A 17,834-nucleotide genomic window follows, 5' to 3' on the forward strand; every position below is an offset into this window, starting at 1 on the left:
TTAAATGTATTTGGCTAAGGTGTATGTAAACTTCCAACTTCAACTGTATAAAACAGCACCTTAGAGTGAACTTTCACTTGCAGATTCAATTTCAACTGCTGCAATTTACATTCATATGGCACAGTGGAGGCTGCTGAGGGGAGGACGGCTCATAATAAGGGCTGTAACGGTGCAAAGGGAATGGCATCAAACTATGTGTTTGATGTATTTGACACTATTCTACTCATTCCTTTCTAGCCAATCCCACGAGCCCCTTCCTCCCCAATTAAGGTGCCACAAACCTCCTGTGATATGACTACAACTCAACTGACATTTTATCATTCCTGTCTCTGTTATTTTGACACATACTGCTTCACTGAACGTGCTCCCATTCCATGTGATTTGATCAACCAACCCACTACACAGGCATGCTAAGACATATTATTGCTGTGAAGGTGGAGGAAGATATGCTTGTTTACTCATGAATGCCTAGCATAGATATGCTCGTCACATCTTTTTACCTGTTGTGATGTGCAACAGAAATGGTGGTATCACAGGTCATCTCGACTCAGTCCATAATTCCACAACCCTATGAACTACTTACATTTAGTATCATAATGTTTAACCCATTCCACTTTCCATGCATTCATTCTATTTTGCACCTTTATTTTCTGAGAAATGTTACTTGTTTTATATATTATCTTTTACAAAACATGTGGTAGATGACATCTGGATAGGCGCTATATACACTACCAGTCAAAAGTTTTAGAACACCTACTTTTAGAACACCTACTCATTCAAGGGTTTTTCTTTATTTTGTAAATATTTTCTACATAGTAGAATAATCATGAAGACATCACAACTATGAAATTACACATGGAATCATGTAGTAACCAAAAAAGTGTTAAACAAATCCAAATATAGTTTAGATTTTAGATTCTTCAAAGTAGCCACCCTTTGCCTTGGTGACAGCTTTGCACTTATCCTCTGCAGCAGAGGTAATTCTGGGTCTTCCTTTCCAGTGGTGGTTGTCATGACAGCCAGCTTCATCACACTGTAGTGCTTGATGGTTTTTGCATCTGCACTTGAAACTTTCAAAGTTCTTGAAATTATCTGGTTTGATTGACCATGTCTTAAAGTAATGATGGACTGCCGTTTCTCTTTGCTTATTTGAGCTGTTCTTGCCATAATGCACTTGGTCTTTTACCAAATAGGGCTTCTGTATACCACCCCTACCTTGTCACAACACAACTGATTGGCTCAAACGCATTAAGAAGCAAAGAAATTCCACAAATGACCTTTTAACAAGGCACACCTGTTCATTTAAATGCATCCCAGGTGACTACCTCATGAACCTGGTTGAGAGAATGACAAGAGTGTGCGAAGCTGTCATCAAGGCAAAGGGTGGCTACTTTGAAGAATCTCAAATATAAACTATATATAAAAAATGTTTACACTTTTTTGGTTACTACATTATTCCAAATGTGTTATTTCATAGTTTTGATGTCATCACTATTATTCTACAATGTAGAAAATAGTAAAAATAAAGAAAAACCCTTGGATGAGTGGGTGTGTCCATACTTTTGACTGCAATCAATAATTATGAAGTGGGGGTTTGATGTCTATGGCCTGCATATTACAAACTAGCCATTGCCAATCACTTCATCCTTTTTAAAGGGGATGAAAAGAACACAAGTCATGGCACCCCCTTAAACTAAGTAATAAGGAAAAAAAATAATATATTTTTTACCCCTTTTTCATGGTATCCAATTGTTGTAGTAGCTACTATCTTGTCTCATCGCTACAACTCCCATACAGGCTCGGGAGAGACAAAGGTTGAAAGTCATGCGTCCTCCGATACACAACCCAACCAGCCACACTGCTTCTCTAACCACAGCACCCGTAACCACTGCGCCACCCGGGAGGCACAAGGACTCCATATTCAATGTTATAAACTGGCTGGTTTGAGCGCTAACTGAAACTAACTGAAACTAAAGTGCATTTCTAATTAAAATAAAAAATGAATAGAAATAAAAACTCATAGAAAATCACAAAACTATAATAAGTTTATTTTCTATTAAAAAAATCCATGATTAAGCATGAGTACAAATAGTCTCTTGAATTCAACAATGCTGGACAGTATTTGCTGGACATTGATGTTTTTGTAATTTTTTTGTTTTTTTAAATGTACCCCTTTTTCTCCCCAATTTCGTGGTATCCAATTGTTTTAGTAGCTACTATCTTGTCTCATCGCTACAACTCCCGTACGGGCTCGGGAGAGAAGAAGGTTGAAAGTCATGCGTCCTCCGATACACAACCCAACCAGCCGCACTGCTTCTTAACTGCTTCTTAATCCAACCCGGAAGCCAGCTGCACCAATGTGCCGGAGGAAACACTGTGCACCTGGCAACCTTGGTTAGCGCGCACTGTGCCCGGCCCGCCACAGGAGCCGCTGGAGTGCGATGAGACAAGGATATCCCTACCGACCAAGCCCTCCCTAACCCGGACGACGCTAGGCCAATTGTGCGTCGCCCCACGGACCTCCTGGCCGTGGCCGGTACAGTAGCACAGTAGCAGTGCTGCACAGTAGCATTGATGTTTTTGTTAAGATATTGGCCAAATCAGAGAGACCTGCAGACAGGCTAATAATGAACTCCACATATCAAGATGTTTGATCATGATATTCTTTGATAGGAATAATCCAAATGTGGGTATGTGTAATCAGAACTGACAGTTTGGGTAAATGGACTGGTCCTTCTAAGGCCAGTGGGCCTGTCTAAATGAGGGGAATTGTGCAGAATTATCATTATTTGCCTAATAATACGGGCCTCAAGGGAAGAAATGGGCCGGTGTGTGGGTGTCATGCCTGGGACAATTTCTGGTGTGTAATCCAACATGACATAATCCAGAGCAATGTAATATCATGATGGACATTCTGGAGCACCTCAAGGCTTCTGTTGAAGGCCCATCTCTTTTCCCCTCTGAATCCTGGTTAATTTCTATTTTACCTGTTAGACAGTAATTTGGAATCTTCTCTATTGATCTGGACTTTTTTCACTTTTTGTCCTTACTGTTTTGTGTCTACCTAGACTCATTGTTAATTTCTCCTTCCCGTGAACAATCTAAAATCAAAAACAGTGTTGATTAGACTGACTTAATGGCTGCCTTTTGATTTCTGTGTCCATATTGTGAAACCATTCTCATCGTTTCTTCAACAACTTTTTGAACAATCTGAATGGAATTGTGACATAATATTCATAAATTCTTTAACCTCTATGGGATCTGTGTCCCCCCCGCAAGACGGTTGAGCTAACGTGCGCTAATGTGATTAGCATGACGTTATAAGTAACAAGAACATCTCCCAGGACATAGACATATCTGATATGGGCAGAAATCTTAAATTCTTGTTAATCCAACTGCACTGTTCAATTTACAGTAGCTATTACAGTAAAATAATACTATGCTATTGTTTGAGGAGAGTGCACAGTTATGTACTTGAAAATGTATCAATAAAACAATTAAGCACATTTGGGCAGAGTTGATATAACATTTTGAACAGTAATGCAATGGTTCATTGGATCAGTATAAAACTTTGCACATACACTGCTGTCATCTAGTGGCCAAAATCTAAAGTGTGCATAAACTGCAATAATTAATGGTGGTCTTTCTCTTGCACTTCAAAGATTATGAAAAAAAAATATGAATGTTTTTTCTTGGTATTATCTTTTACCAAATCTAATGTATTATATTCTCCTACATTAATTTCACATTTCCACAAACTTAAAAGTGTTTCCTTTCAAATGGTATCAAGAATATGCATATCCTTGCTTTAGGTGCTGAGCTACAGGCAGATAGATTTGTGTATGTCATTTTAGGATAAAATTGAAAAAAGGGTCCGATCCTTTTTAAGTAACAATGGGGACGATCAACTCCAGTCCTCGGGGGCCAGAGTGGTGCCACACTTTTCCCTCATCCCTAGCAAACACAGCTGATTAAACTAATTTCATTCTAAACTGAAGATCATGATTAGTTGACGATTGGAGTCAGGTGTGATAGCTGCGTCAAAAGTGTGACACCAATCAGGCCTCCAAGGTCTGGAGTTGCCCATCCCTGACCTAACACAAAGTGTCCTCTGCATTCATGGGATGGCTTCACTCTCATGCTAGACTTTGTCTATATTCAAGAGAGGGCTGACCATGCAAGACTGGTGAATAGGCTGAGAGGTGCTTTCAATCGGACCAAAATTACTCTTCCATAGATATGATTTGTCCACACAGTCCGTAATTGAGCTGGCCCATTAGGTGACCTCAGGAACGCAGAAAAACATCACAAGGTAACGAAAAGATGTGTCCGCCATGCAGGGATATATTGTGCTGGCACTTATCTACCTTAACGTCACCCTGTCTCTTGTTTCATCTCCGTGGAAATGACTTTATTTTCTCCTGGAAAATAGAAACCCGTAAATGGTTATCAGATGGTGGCCTCCAGACATTCACTGGCAGCATCACAAGGCCCTCACAGAGGTACTGCACAGAGAAACTAGGAAGTTAAGCATTTTGAAGCTGTATCACAAGGTTATGAGACTAAGTACAGCCAAGTTTAAACCCTTTGCAGAGAATATATTGAGTTTTCACTATGAGGAACCTGACAGTCTATTTATGTAAGGAGGAATACAGATAACCCATGTGAGAAGCTTCAAAGGGAACTGATTACGTTTAAATGTAAGTTTGCCTAAGTTACAGTCTATCCTTTGCATCCTTTGAATATTACAACATGTTTACAGAATATAGTTGAGTTATTTTTCTCCAATCCTTCATTCATTGATTGCACTTTTTTTCCTTCTTTTTTTTTGCTCTCTTTATTCTGGCCACCATGGTTAGAAGTGCCCATTATTATGGCTACCATGGTTAGAAGTGCCCATTATTATGGCTACCATGGTTAGAAGTGCCCATTATTATGGCTACCATGCATGGTTAGAAGTGCCCATTATTATGGCTACCATGGTTAGAAGTGCCCATTATTATGGCTACCATGGTTAGAAGTGCCCATTATTATGGCTACCATGGTTAGAAGTGCCCATTATTATGGCTACCATGCATGGTTAGAAGTGCCCATTATTATGGCTACCATGCATGGTTAGAAGTGCCCATTATTATGGCTACCATGGTTAGAAGTGCCCATTATTATGGCTACCATGGTTAGAAGTGCCCATTATTATGGCTACCATGCATGGTTAGAAGTGCCCATTATTATGGCTACCATGGTTAGAAGTGCCCATTATTATGGCTACCATGGTTAGAAGTGCCCATTATTATGGCCACCATGGTTAGAAGTGCCCATTATTATGGCTACCATGGTTAGAAGTGCCCATTATTATGGCTACCATGGTTAGAAGTGCCCATTATTATGGCCACCATGGTTAGAAGTTCCCATTATTATGGCCACCATGGTTAGAAGTTCCCATTATTATGGTTAGAAGTGTCCATTATTATGGCTACCATGGTTAGAAGTGCCCATTATTATGGCTACCATGGTTAGAAGTGACTGAAATAGGGGCCTCCCGAGTGGTGCAGTGGTCTAAGGCACTGCATTGCAGTGCTAGCTGTGCCACTAGAGAGTCTGGGTTCAAGTCCAGGCTCTGTCGCAGCCGGCCGCTACCAGGAGACCCATGGGGCGGCGTACAATTGGCCCAGCGCCGTCCGGGTTATAGGAGAGTTTCCCCGACAGGGATGTCTCATCGCGCACTAGCGACTCCAGTGCGTGATTAAATGTGATTTAATTCTGCACACACCTGAGTTGAAAAGGACTGCAGTAGATCTTCAGAGTCTGAAAGTGTTATGATTTGCACATGTGAAATGTTATTTGTGTGGTTTTGGAACATGTGATCACTTAACCTTTCTCATTGGAAACCCTTTGATTTTGGAACACTTCACATATGAGAATATTTCACATGAAGTTTCACGTGGATTTTTTTCACATGAAATTTCACAGGTGATACCCTGCAAACAAAAAGGAGTCGCTAGGATGTCCCATGAATGTCACATAGTCTTCAACTTATGTATTTGACATACATTGTGTATGTTTATTTATACAGTAATTATTATTCAACATGTCCTCGCCTTGAACTTACAACCTCTTGGTTCACGGCATTCTGATCTTCCTGCTACGCCACCATGTCTGTGTCAATAACTAATTTCACCTGTATTCCTACACTTTGGACTTCAAAGTAAATCCCAGCTTTGTTAAAAATACACTCAAGAAAAACTATTATATTTATCATAGTGATTCAAGAGTAACATCAATACATAATAAAAAGGCCCACCACAGTTACAACTAAAAGAACACATGAAAAAATCACATCTGAAAAGAACACGTAAAAAAGCAAGTGGTTTTCAGACATGTGAACAAATCACCTGAAAATGTTCACAAGTCAGACATGTGGTTTTTGGACACGTGACATTTCACATGAATTTTTTTACATGTGAACAAATCACATGAAAAACAGCAGGTCTTTTCCCAACATTTCACATTGTGATATTAAAAATGTAATGTGTGATCTTGTAACTGGCAGGATTAGAACCCAGATTTCCCACGGGAGAAGCCGACATCATTAGACCAAGAGGGCCTACACTAATTATTTATTCGCAGGTGGGGCTACCTCATTACATGACTATAAGCAACCATGACCAACTCATGTCCGCTACACTTTAACATGTGCATTTTCACATTTGAATGTCTTCTATCTCTGACTCAGATCAGGCCCCTCTGTTTATTAACACTGTTGCTGATAAGCATGCTCCATATACAAAACTAAGAGTAACGGATTGAACAAACCCTTGGTTCATGCATGAATTGTCTGAAAAATTACAGGAAAGAAATGCCGCTTGGGCTAAGGCTAGATTGACTGATACTATGTCTGACTGGCAGCCCTTCAGACATTTGAGAAATAGATGTCTGGTCAGAAAAGCAAAGTCAATATACTTTTTGAACGGTGTATCTGAGAATGGTGGGAATCCAGTGAACTTCTGGAAAGTAGTCAAATCTCTGAAACAACGTAACTACTGTCTAATTTCCAAGTTCTTGCCTTTCCACCGTTTTAGAATCCCTGGCCAAGTTTCAGCTAAGAACTTTTTTCTCTTCTACATTCTATTCTAAATGTGCACCAGTCTAGTTTTAGACCTGGCTAAACCACCGTTTAGTGCTGCGCTTTTTCTAGATTATGTGTTAAATAGCTTAGATTGTAAAAACCATTGTGCTGCCTTATCCGTAGACCTTTCCAAGGCCTTTGACACGGTTGATCGTTACATTCTCATTCAAAGGCTGACTGAAATAGGCCTGGATCAGGCTTCTTGCAAATTGATTGAGAATGATCTGTCAGATAGGACAGAATGCATGATTTCTGATGCCGTCAAGTCTAGATTCCTGGATATTACAAAAGGAGTACAACAGGGGTCTGGACTGGGACCTGTTCTCTTTACTATTCATGTACATAATATTGGTGTCAGGATTTGGCCAGGGTTGTTCCGGTTTTTGGTCACTAGATGCCCCCATTGTGCTTTTTGACCTTTTGTTTTCCCTTGATCCCCATTATTATTTGCACCTGTGCCTCGTTTCCGCTGATTGTATTTAAACCCTTAGTTTTCCCTCAGTTCTTTGCTCTGTGTTTGTATGTTAGCACCCAGCCCTAGTATTCTGTGAACTCTTGTTGATCCCGGTGGACTCTCTTGTGGAATTCTTTTTTTTGTTCTTGTTTATTTATTTTTGAGTATCTTTTGAGGCTTTTTATGCTATACCTACCACCTTGTGGATTTACCTTTTTGTCTTGGAGGATTACCTTTGTTCTTGTGGAATTCCTTTTGAGGTTGTGGAGTTTCATGTTTTCCTGAAGGACTTCACTTTTTACTTCATTAAATACACCGTCTCAAGTACTGCTGTGTCTGCCTCATCTTCTGGGTTCTGCCGACTATTCGTGGCTCAGTTGGTTAAGTGACTGTTTCTCACTCCGGAGACCCGGGTTCGTAACCGGGCCCTGACAATTGGTCTATCTGTTAAAACGTGTCATATTAATCTGTATGCAGACGATGCTGTTGCATTTATGTATGCCTTTCCCCAACTGTTGACCAGGCTATGTTATAGCTACAATCTGAATTTGTTGCTTTACGGAAAACCCTGGTTGGTTTAAAACGACTTATTGTGGGAAAAATTTAAATGTGTTCTCTACTTCTTGCAAAATTGTTTCAGATGGACTACATATGTATTCATTGGTTCTCTTAAACCTTTGGATGCCGTCTACCATAGCCCTTTATCACGGGTGACCGTTTTAATACTCACCACTGCATCCTGTAGCAAATGTTTGCCTGGTCCTCATTAAAGTCCTGTATACTTCATTATTCCTTTTTTCTTTACAAAGCCCTATTAACACAAGCTTACGACTTACCTAACTTCTCTGTTAAAATATAGGTAAATCCGCTTTTAGTTTTAAAGCACCTCATTGCTGGAAGCAACTACAAAATACATTACAATTGGATGTTCTGGTGCTTATTGGGGACGTTCTTATTTGAGGAATGTAACAGATTTTCTGGAATATTTGTATTATGCTGTATTTTACTTGTTTTATACTGTGTTTTTTTTTGTCTCATGAAATTGTATATGCAGGGCTCCCTTATGAAAGAGACCTTGGTCTCAATGGTGACTCCCTGCTTAAATAAAGGTAAAATACACAACAATGAGGTAAAATTCCAAATTTGCTCAAATGTAGTTGAAATTTTCAGATTTTGTATAGAAAAAGCATTAAAAGAAAATTGACGTCTTGATTTTGTACAAAGTAATGGTTCTCAAAATCAGGTAAATTGATAAACACTTTTTTTAACCTCAATGTCAACTTGCTTTGACATCGTATTGTTGTCAGCTGTATAGATGATGGATTTTGGATGTTTTCAGTGTATTTTGAACGCTTTCAGACAATGCAATAAAGAAAGAGCACTAAAATGACAAAAGTTAACTTGCGTTAACTGATTTACTTTAACATGTTAAACGGTATAAATAAGGAGCGCTAGCTTCTCTGTTCTTTTCACCGACCTTCTTCCAACGACCGCTGACCAACGTATGAGGAAGAGACTTTGTGCGCCTGCAGCAGTAACACCCCAAATTGATGGCTCAAATAGGAAATAATTATTTTTAACACATTTGAATTATTATGCTTAGGTAGGCTAAGTTACCTTTTTACCGAATGGCATTGCAGAATTAGCTATTTCATATCTAGAAACATTGCTACTGCTATGTTTACACTACCTTTTCACATGTAAGGAGAATAACACTATTTCGCCACCACATGTGAACTTGAAATTCCACGTGTGAAAGTTAGATTTTGACGTGGAGTTTTCTTACATGTGAAACTGCTGCAAATCAGATTTTCACATGTGAATGGTTTCCAACTTCCATTTCCATATGTGAAAGTGAGATTGATGTGGTGTTCTTACATGTGAAACTGCACATGGGATTTTTACATGGGATTGTTTTTTACATGTCAAAATCCAATTCCATGTGTGACATTTTCAAATGTCGAGTTTTCTTACACGTGAAACTGCAAATTGTATTTTCACAAATGATTGTTTTTCATATCAGAACATGCAATTCCGCATGTGAAAGGGAGATTCTCACATGTTAAGTTTTCTTACATGTGATACTGCAAATGTGAGTTTTACATGTGATTGATTTTAAAATGTGAAACAGCAAATTTTACATGTGCAACTGCATTGAACATGTGAGATAAAAACATGCTTTTTTCTCACATATGAAAAGGTGATGTTAACATGTTAACATATGACATTTAAGATTAATAACATGTGAAAACAGCTATTTCACATTTTTTGTAAGGCCAACATTAGACAACTATACAGAAAAAACTCAAATTGTTTAAATAAGAAACTGAAATCCATGTTGAGAGAATAGTGAGATTAACCAATTACTAAAATAGCGGTGCAGATGGCATACCTAGTCAGTTGCACAACTGAATGCATTTAACACAATCCCTCTAAATCAGAGGTGCAGGGGGCTGCCTTAATTGGCATCCACATCAGTGCCCGGGGAACAGTTGTTGGGGGTTAACTACTTTACTCAAGGGTAGAACAACAGATTTTTTTCCACCTTGCCGGCTCAGGGATTCAAACCAGTGACCTTTCGGTTACTGGCTCAACACTCTAGGCTACCCCACAACTGCTAGGCTACCTGCTGCCCCGTTAGTTAATCAAATAAAACAACAGTTTTCTCATTGTTGTTGCTCTAAATTGGCAACTCAGCTCAAATGCGCATGTGCCAATTGAATCACAACAATAAATGAGTTGTTGGTGGTATTCGATTAACAAGTATGGACTTCAGCAAACAAGAAAGCCACGCAAATACAGAGGACAAATATGGTGGGCATTTCATTTTTTTAAAGTATTGGATCTATGTAATCGGAGCTAGATTCCACAAAGCCTGGTCTCGGCTCCACGTCATTGGGGAAGTTCATCAGAAATTTCCTTCACCATGTAATGGAGTTTAGTCTGCTAAGCATACCACAAATACAGAGGTTGTGAGTTCAAATCTAAGTGATCATGTCAAATGTAATTATATTGATTAGAGATGTTTTCACAATTTTAGCTGAACAGCGTACCACTTACCTTAAAAACCACAGTGGAGTAAAGTAGTTTTAAGTAGAAATACTTGAAAGTACTACTTAAGTAGTTTTTTTTAGGTATCTGCACTTCACTTTACTATTTATATTTTTGCCAACTTTTACTTCACTACATTCCTAAAGAAAATAATGTACTTTTTACTACATGTTCCCTGACACCCAAAAGTACTCGTTATATTTTGACAGGAAAATGGTCCAATGTACACACTTATCAAGAGAACATCCCTGGTCATCCCTACTGCCTCTCATCTAGCGGATTCAATAAACACAAATGCTTTGTTTGTAAATGATGTTGGAGTGTGCCCCTAGCGATACGTCAATAAAAAACACCAAAAATAATTTGCCGTCTGGTTTGCTTAATATAAAGGAATCTGAAATGATTTATACTTTAACTTTCTTTTTGCAATTCCATTTATTTTTTATAATTATGTATATTTAAAACCAAATACTTTTACTCGAGTAGTATTTTACTGGGTGACTTACACTTTTACTTGAGTCATTTTCTATTAAGGTATCTTTACTTTTACTCAAGTATGACAATTGAGTACTTTATCCACCACTGAAAACCCCCATACCATTTCATTACGTCCCTTGAAAAAAAACCATGTGAAATAGCTGTTTTCACATGTTATGCTGAAATTGTCACGTGAAAACAAGAAAAACATGAGGTCAGTTGTTCACATGAAACCACATTTTCACATGTATTAAACACGTTAACACCACCTTTTCACATGAGGAGAATTTCTCATGTGAAAATCAAATTCTTACATATGGAATTGCATTTTCATGTGTAAAAAACATTTACGTTTGATGGTTTGATGGTATCACATGTTGAAATTTTGCATCCCCATGCTGTGACATTTATTTCACATGCAGTCATGTTTTCACATGTGCAGTTTCGTCACCAGTGCCTATGGTATCCCTATTCTCAGATTGACTCCTTCTTGCATACCAATCTCCCAACATTGCTAGACTCAACACACTTACCTGGAACTGCCTCAAAGACATTTCCCACAATGGAATAGTATTGTGTATTAAAGTAAGCATTGGTAACAAAAGATACCCTGAGGCTTATTTCAGTGGCTTTCATACTTACATGTTTTCACGTTCAGTGCAAACACTACGCATTGAATGTTGTCAGTCTATTGTGTCCTAGCTACAACGGCAGCTCAATAACCTTCAGCTCATGAAAGCACAAACATCTGAAGGAGACCATGACTGCACTAAAAGTCAATATAGTGTCCTTCCTTGGTAGCTTTGACTCAATGCCAAGGTATTTTTCTTAGAAATACATGTAACCGCCCACAGCCTTACTTTGACAAAATGTGAGAGGTTGAACACAGAGGCAGACACATTTCACATTTGGGGACTGGTACTTGATGATTTTAATCCCTCCAGATAATTGTGTCTGAAGAATAAAGAAGACAAACCGTTCTTTGAAAAAGTGATTGAGACACACAGACATACCTGAGGTCACGCCTAAAACCACACTCAAACACTTATTATAAATGTATTGTCTTTGGATTTTCAACCAACAACACTGGATCCAATGGAGGCACCTGCTACAGACACACTAGATACATTTGAAGGTGTGTGAAGAAATTTGCTCCAGATTGTGCAATTTGTGACAGGTGTATCTGACACATTCAGGGTTGTTGGTTACATTTTTGGAGAAATATGGGCTTGAATCATTTTTTCTTGGATAATATATCTTAACAGACTTGAGTTTTATGATACATTTGACTGTTTATAAAACTGAGCGGACATGCAATGTTTCTCAATATTGGTTGTCAGCCATATCTGAATCATTTCAGACTGCATTACTGCTGGCAACAGAACAGAAGTTTCCTACCAGAGTTTGACTGACAGCTGACTCAGGCACCGGGAAGATTAGTTGGCATGATAACCTCAAAGCAGTTTCTAAAATGGAGACAGATGTTGTAACTGCAGGCAACAGATATTAGCGAGTGTGTTGCCCTTTTAATTTGGGTTTGGGTTAGGGGTTAAAACTGAATTGAAATAAACTAATCACAGATAGCTTTAAAAAAAATCTAGGAGTGTGTATCAGAAAACCGGTCAGTATCTGGTATGACCACCATTTGCCTCATACAGCGCGACACACCTCCTTCGCATAGAGTTCATCAGGCTGTTGATTGTGGCCTGTGAAATGTTGTCCCACTCCTCTTCAATGGCTGTGTGAAGTTTCTGGATATTGGCGGGACTCTGGAACATGCTGTTGTACACGTCGATCCAGAGCATCCCAAACGTACTCAATGGCTGACATGTCTAGTTCTCTCACGTCACCCCGCTCCTCCGCTCTCTCCACTGGCTTCCAGTTGAAGCTCGCATCCGCTACAAGACCATGGTGCTTGCCTACGGAGCTGTGAGGGGAACGGCACCTCAGTACCTCCAGGCTCTGATCAGGCCCTACACCCAAACAAGGGCACTGCGTTCATCCACCTCTGGCCTGCTCGCCTCCCTACCACTGAGGAAGTACAGTTCCCGCTCAGCCCAGTCAAAACTGTTCGCTGCTCTGGCTCCCCAATGGTGGAACAAACTCCCTCACGACGCCAGGACAGCGGAGTCAATCACCACCTTCCGGAGACACCTGAAACCCCACCTCTTTAAGGAATACCTAGGATAGGATAAAGTAATCCTTCTCACCCCCCTTAAAAGATTTAGATGCACTATTGTAAAGTGGCTGTTCCACTGGATGTCATAAGGTGAATGCACCAATTTGTAAGTCGCTCTGGATAAGAGCGTCTGCTAAATGACTTAAATGTAAATGTAAATGTATGCAGGCCATGGAAGAACTGGAACATTTTCAGCCGCCAGGAATTGTGTACAGATCCCTGTGACAATGGGCCGTGCATTATCATGTGGTGGCGGCGGATGAATGGCACGACAACAGGCTTCAGGATCTCATCACGGTATCTCTGTGCATTCAAATTGCCATTGATAAAATACAATTGTGTTAATTGTCCATAGCTTATGCCTGCCCATACCATAACCCCACCTCCACCATGGGGCAATCTGCTCACAACGTTGACATCAGTAAAATGTTCGCCTACACGACGGCATACACGTGGTCTGCCAAATTCTCTAAAACTGCCTCGTCTTATGTTAGAGAAATGAACATTAAATTATCTGGCAACAGTTCTGGTGGACATTCCTGGATTCTCTTGGCAAAGGAGAAATGCTCACTAACAGGGACGTGAACATATGTGTGACCAAATTTGAGAGAAATAAGCTTTTTGATACAGTCAAAGCTTATTTCTATTAAATTTGGTGCACAAATGTATTCACATCCCTGTTAGTGAGCATTTCTCCTTTTTTAAATTTTACTAGGCAAGTCAGTTAAGAACAAATTCTTATTTTCAATGACAGCCTAGGAACAGTGGGTTAACTGCCTTGTTCAGGGTTAGAATGACAGATTTTTACCTTGTCAGCTCAGGGATTCAATCTTGCAACTTTTCAGTTACTAGTCCAACGCTCTAACCACTAGGCTACCTGGATGTATTCTTTTTGCCAAGAGAATCAACTTTTTTGCCAAGAGAATCCACTTTTCACTTGCATATATGCATTATGATTGTTTAAACAGTTGATGTTTTGTGCAGTACAGTACAATAATGTACAATACAGTACTGGGTGATAGGCTGTGTGTGTGCGTGTGATTTAATGTGAGTGCGTGTGATTTAATGTGAGTTTGTGTGATTTAATGTGAGTGCATGTGATTTAATGTGAGTGCATGTGATTTAATGTGAGTGCATGTGATTTAATGTGAGTGCATGTGATTTAATGTGAGTGCATGTGATTTAATGTGAGTGCATGTGATTTAATGTGAGTGCATGTGATTTAATGTGAGTGCATGTGATTTAATGTGAGTGCATGTGATTTAATGTGAGTGCATGTGATTTAATGTGAGTGTGATTTAATGTGAGTGCGTGTGATTTAATGTGAGTGCGTGATTTAATGTGAGTGCGAGTGATTTAATGTGAGTGCGTGTGATTTAATGTGAGTGCGTGTGATTTAATGTGAGTGCGTATGATTTAATGTGAGTGCGTGTGATTTAATGTGAGTGCGTAAGATTTTTCTATTTATTTATTTATTTATTTGAATTTTACCCCTTTTTCTCCCCAATTTTGTGGTATCCAATTGTTTTTTAGAAGCTACTATCTTGTCTCATCACTACAACTCCAGTACGGGCTCGGGAGAGACGAAGGTTGAAAGTCATGGGTCCTCCGATACACAACTCAACCAAGCCACTCTGCTTCTTAACACAGAGCCATCCAACCCGGAAGCCAGCCGCACCAATGTGTTGAGGGAAACACTGTGCACCTGGAAACCTTGGTTAGCGCGCACTGCACCCGGCCCGCCACAGGAGTCGCTGGTGCGCGATGAGACAAGGATTTCCCTACACGAGGAGGAGGGAAGTACATGAAGTGGAGTGAGGAGGAACATTTATTATTTATATTAACTTATACAAAGATCAGCTCTGTGATAATAAATATATGAGACAACATATTTATTGTATTTGAATACGTCTGGTCTAGGCCTTCTGGGAGGAAAGGGTTTACCTTAATCCTAAACTCAACCCAAACAAATGAAAACTGGAATTATTTGAAAGAAATCATTCATACGGTGTCTTATCCATGGTTATTTTTCATTTGGTTTCCAAGGTGTAATATTCAAGGCACGTGGAAGGTTTATTTATGTACATTTGACCAGTATTGTCTTTGCAGAATAATCCTGCAGCAACAGGATTTGAACGTTCAGTCCATAATGTTGCTTGATGGGTAGTTAGGCTATTAGCTGGACAATGTGCAATACTGTTAATATAACCATGTGTTAGTATGGTTTTTGAGTAAATATTCCTGCGGCATAGGAACATTCTCAGCAACAAAAGAGTAGTCAAATTTAGATCCTACATCTGTATGAACTAGTTAGATATAGTACCATCATGCACATTTTTTGCATATAATAATAATAATAATATATGCCATTTAGCTGACGCTTTTATCCAAAGCGACTTACAGTCATGTGTGCATACATTCTACGTATGGGTGGTCCCGGGAATCGAACCCACTACCCTGGCGTTACAAGCGCCATGCTCTACCAACGCGTAGCACTTGAATGTGGGTGGCATCTACCAAATCTGGTGTTGGATTTTGGGCTTGTCATTCCTTACATTTTTAACTGGGCTTTACTAGACTATCTATTACACAAACTGTTATGCAGTTTATTCAAATTGAAGCAAGGTAAGAATGATGATATTGATATTACATCAATTTCCTCTCCTTTAATTTCCTCTTCTCTTCACTAAAGACAATATTTATCATAGATCCTGCTGCACCCTGTGTTCTGGGATTGTAAACAATGTGCAGAATGCCAATGATATTTATATAACTCAAGGTTGTTACGCAGAGTGGAACAGGGGAACCCAAGAGCAGACTCAGACGAGGGGACTTGGATGAAGTAACCAAGGTATTTATTGAAACACCGGGGGAAGATGGAGTGCAGGCCAGGGGAAGCTCGTTGCAGGAAACCGGGTGCAGAGGCTGGAGCGAGAGGGGCTGGGACAGGGTAACAAACGTCTGGACACGTGGACTGACTGAGCAGCGATTACGATCTGGCAGTGTGGAAGTGGCAGGACTGAGTATTTGTAGAGGTCTTGAACATGGAACAGGTTCACACACACACACACATACATACACATACACAGAGAGAGAGGGAGAGAGTACTGGGGGAGTGGCGGCAGGTCAAGGAGACACAGGATGAGCAGTAGAGGGCGTTGCAGGAGCAGATGTGAGAAAAGTGTCATTTATTCATGATTTCACTGTTATTCTGTAATGGTAATGGTTACTTTTGTGATGAGGGCCTTTTCAAAATTATTTGAATTCCTTAGTCACACGACTGCAAAGCCTAGTTTCACTGATCTATTCACTTTGTATGTACAGGTAACTGACAAAATAAAGGAAAAACTTGAGTAAATGAGGGCTACAAAGCATATTAAAAGCAGGTACTTCCAAGTCTGGTTCCTGATTTAATTAAGCAATTAACATCCCATCATGCTTAGGGTTATGTATAAAAATTCCCGGTTGGCCATTATTTTGGCTACCATGGTTAGAAGTGACTGAAATTGGGGCCTCCCGAGTGGCACAGTGGTCTAAGGCACTGCATCGAAGTGCTTGCTGTGCCAATAGAGATCCTGGTTCCAGTCAAGGTTCTGTCGCAGCCGGCCACAACCGGGAGACCCATGGGGCGGTGCACAATTGTTCCAGCATCTTCCGGGTTCGGGGAGGTTTTGGCCGGCATGGATGTTCTGGTCCCATCGCGAAGTATTTACTCCTGTGGTGGGCCAGGCGGTCGCCAGGTGTACGGTGTTTCTTCCGACACGTTCTTGCGGCTGGCTGTTGTGTTTCGGAGGACGCACGGCTCTCATTTACATTACATTTACATTTAAGTCATTTAGCAGGCTCTCGACCTTCGCCTCTCCCAAGTCCATATGGGAGTTGCAGCGATAGGACAAGACTGTAACTACCAATTGGATACCATGAGATTGGAGGTAAAAAATAAATACAAGTGACTGTGAAATAAGGGTCTGAAGTGGTGCCTGAGACAGCGTTTTCCACTACCATCAACAAAACACAAAATTATCTAATTTGTTGTGGAAGAATGGTGTCGCATCCATCCAATAGAGTTCCAGACACACTAGAATCTATGCTAAGGCGCATTGAAGCTGTTCTAGCTGCTCGTGAAGGCCCAACGCCCTATTACAGTCGATTGACGCACCCGTGCATCACACGGTGACATCATTTTGGATGTTGAACAGCTCCCTGTGTGTTTATGCTAGAGACTTACAGCTTTATTGTAGTGGCTGCAGCGCAATCCCCTCTTTCTGCCGATATAAAATGTATGCTTATTCCAAATCATGAGGCTTCTGAAAGTGGTCTTTTTCTACACGTGAGAGGATCTGGACAAGAAAATCATTACAAAATCGTGTGTAAAACCCGAACCATTTGAGATACAACTAATAAGTCCCCACCATTGAAAGATGAGACTCTCACGAACAACAGTGTCGGGTGTTTGGCTCTATGACATCAACAAGCTTTACGTCTGAACTCTCTGCTGTGGACGTCCTCATTTCGAAGAGGTCTTCTCACAAAACCGACACTCTCAT

The sequence above is a fragment of the Oncorhynchus keta genome, chromosome 31, assembly GCF_023373465.1.
Source record: "Oncorhynchus keta strain PuntledgeMale-10-30-2019 chromosome 31, Oket_V2, whole genome shotgun sequence".
Taxonomy (NCBI): domain Eukaryota; kingdom Metazoa; phylum Chordata; class Actinopteri; order Salmoniformes; family Salmonidae; genus Oncorhynchus; species Oncorhynchus keta.